Below are 3768 nucleotides of genomic sequence, written 5' to 3' on the forward strand. Positions count from 1 at the left end.
GATCTTTGGCATAATGATCTCAAAATCAATAGGGGTCATCTGCTGGTGATGACTAACCTAGCTATCAACTTTCATGATCCTAGGCCCAAGCGTTCTTGAGTTATCATCCGGAAATGGATTGGTCTACATACAGACCGACCGTATACCCCTCCTTGTTCGAAGGGAGGCCTAATAACCGTGTCCAAAGCAACAAACACATTTTATCTTTCCAGTAATGTTCGCTCTGTGGGGATGCACAATAACAGCAACTTTAGTTTCATAAAAATACTTCTTCCTATTTCTTAAGAATCGGATATAATGGTTAAAATACAGCAAGAACATATTTTATGCTAATATCCCTATTTCTCCTATCAAGAGACAACAAAACACTTTCATATTTAATCTTTACCCTGCTAAATTTCTAAAATGGACTGGTCCATCATTTAATTTGGTAGCACCACTTATTATTCAAAGAGGTGTTCATTGAAAATTTACTGACTTAATAGAATACAGTGCAGATCATGCAGCCTGCACGTCTGCTATGGTCGCAAAGGCAAAATCCCTTGACACCAGTAGGCTAAAGGTTAAATCTAACACACACTTTTAATGTACTTCTAGCTCAGTTACAAACAGCTACATCTAAAAGAACAGTGGTAACAGATATGTTAGGTACAATTTTTACAATTAATATTTGATCCACCTGTAATCCGTAACTGGGTTTTTCATATATTTCTTTTTGAATATTTTATATTGCTGAATTATCATCACCACCAGTTTTTTTCTATTGTATGTATCAGCCAGTTTGAGCACAAAAACATTGAAATTGTAATTTTGAATACATTTGTCAACAGATTCTTATAAAATTTTAAAATTCTTTGGTTCAAAATTACCGAAGTTTGAAAAACTATTTTCAAAAAATTTGAAACTCAGTTTATACTCTACTTCATCTAGAGACCATCAGACTGATGTATAATATAATTTTTTTCTCTGGTAAAGAAGGAAGAAATTTTTGAAGAATCCTGCTAAAGAATTGGTAAATCAAAAAGTATATTTACAAAGTATTGTGGTTACATCATATGCTGTGATAAACCATAAATGTGACTGTGTAGTGTGGTTAAATAAGATCACAAGCTTTTTCTTTGAAAACAACCTACCAACATAATCCTAATCACTGACTATTAGTAAATATTATTTTTACTATTAAGTCACAATAACCCAATTAGGGTTATGTGACAACTTTCCGCTATTAAGGTGGAGGAAGACACCAAGTGCCTTTATGGGAATTGTTTCTTACTTGGGCAGATACCTGGACAACCAATACTTCGCAAGCTAGATAGATTTCGTATTCTCACATGATTACCAAAGCAAGGCTTGGTTTGATTTGGGTCTTACAGTACACCAACACAGTTCAAGCTATTTGGTGGTGCAGAAGACTTAAACTTTAGGTTTTATATCTCATTTACATCAAAACAAAAACATAAGGCATAGAATCAAAACTTAAAAAGATACAGCAAAACTTAGTGTTTAAACCCTATTTAAACACCTCTTAAGATCATGCAAAGGTAAGGCTGTGATTCCAATTCTTTTCATATGAAAGTTGTTGTCCTGGAACCACATGGAACAAAGCAACGCTTGAAATCATTGCGGTGAGGGACAAGTAATTTAAAAACCTGTGAAGCCATTTGGTTGGAGAAGTGGCTTAGCCTCAATTTATTGTAGCAGTTAGCACAATGCCCAACTTTATAGTGCCGCCTCACTAAAATATCAAACCGCAGAAATGTGACATGATACCATACCCAGTCATATTTTACTGACACTGGGCTGACCAGTCCTAGCACAATCCTCTTAATGCTGAATGCCAACTACCAGTACAGCTACTAATACTATTTTTATGTCTTTGGTATGACTTGGCCAGGGAGAGAACACACTACCTACCCCTCTCGAAGCGGACACTCTACCACTTGGCTACCGAGGCAGTATTCAATTCTTTGAGATAGGCTACAGAGGCACCATTCAATTCATTGAGATAACCAAGTATGTGTGCATGAGTACAGGTATGCTAAATTAGTTAAAACTGCATGACCCTTAGATGTGCCATGCCAGGAGGTCGATGATATTCAATGGGAAATGTTTTGTAAGTTCATGGGAGAAGTGCATCTATACAGTTAACAAGGAAACGGGTTGCCAGTTTCTCTTTTTCATAAACACTATGTATGTATAAATACACATTCACAGCAAATACCAGTGCAGTGAGTGGTCATTCACATAAAATCTATGGAAGAATAAAGGTGCAATATAAGAAAATTATTTTGTGGCAAGCAAAATTTCACCTATTATCCCAAAACTGCATAACTTGTAACTAAAAGCATATATCTAGTAAATGCATGTGCATATTTTTCCCTAGAAAATCAATACCAAATGATTTGTGTTATGATTCAACTCAGCATTCTTTTTACTACAGATGATAGAAAACAAAACTACACGCTGATCAGATCAGATCAAGCTTTGAAACTGATAAAACTGTTACACAAAAATATATTTATAATACACAGAAAAATACATCTTTTAAACAGTAGCACCACTCATGTTTCATAGGGCTGTAACGAGTATCCGAGTACTCGGATATCCACGAATTCGACCAAAGGTTCGAGTACAGATATTCGTCATTTTGGAGGTCATTGGATCGCGATCTTTTTTCATTAATACATGCAATATGTAAAATTCTATCAATAAAACCAAATTAAAGCCACATTAAACGTCTTCAATGCATTTCCTTGCACATCTAAGACAATTACGCGTTGTCAGATTCTAAACCGGATGTAAACAAATGTCTTAGGTAGAGTTAGCATCGGGCTTATATCCGAACTAAAATTGATATGAAATCTGTCAAGACAGTGAATAAACATTGATTATTTAAGAAATAAAATTCAATAACAAGAGGGCCAAGATGGCCCTAGGTCGCACACCTAAGAAACACACCATAACAGTGTAAAACGTGTTTGACCTAGTGATTTCATGGAAACAAATATTCTGACCAATTTTCATTAAGATAGGACCAAAAAATTGGTCTCTTAAGATTAAACAAGCATTTTCTTAGATATGACCTAGTGACCTAGTTTTTGACCCAGATGACCCATTTTCGAACTCGGCCTAGATTTCATCAAGATTATCATTCTGACCAAAATTCATGAAGATCAATTGAAAAATACAGCCTCTATCGCATACACAAGGTTTTTCCTTGATTTGACCTAGTGACCTAGTTTTTGACTCCAGATGACCCATTTTCGAACTCGTCCTAGATTTCATCAAGGTAATCATTCTGACCAAATTTCATGAAGATCAATTGATAAATACAGCCTCTATCGCATACACAAGGTTTTTCCTTGATTTGTCCTAGTGACCTAGTTTTTGACTCTAGATAATCCATTTTCGAACTCGGCCTAGATTTCATCAAGGTAATCATTCTGACCAAAATTCATGAAGATCAATTGAAAAGCACAGCCTCTATCGCATACACAAGGTTTTCCCTTGATTTGACCTAGTGACCTAGTTTTTGATCCCAGATGACCCATTTTCAATCTCGGCCTAGATTTCATCAAGGTAATCATTCTGACCAAATTTCATGAAATCAGTTGAAAAATACAACCTCTATCGCATACACAAGCTAAATGTTGACGGACGACAGACGCCGGACATCGAGCGATCAGAAAAACTCACCTGAGCATTGCTTGCAGGATTTGTATCAAATCAAACCATAAATGCAGTCTCTAAATGGCTGCGAAAGCCAAA

This window comes from Mercenaria mercenaria, unplaced genomic scaffold (assembly GCF_021730395.1).
Source record: "Mercenaria mercenaria strain notata unplaced genomic scaffold, MADL_Memer_1 contig_876, whole genome shotgun sequence".
Classification (NCBI taxonomy): domain Eukaryota; kingdom Metazoa; phylum Mollusca; class Bivalvia; order Venerida; family Veneridae; genus Mercenaria; species Mercenaria mercenaria.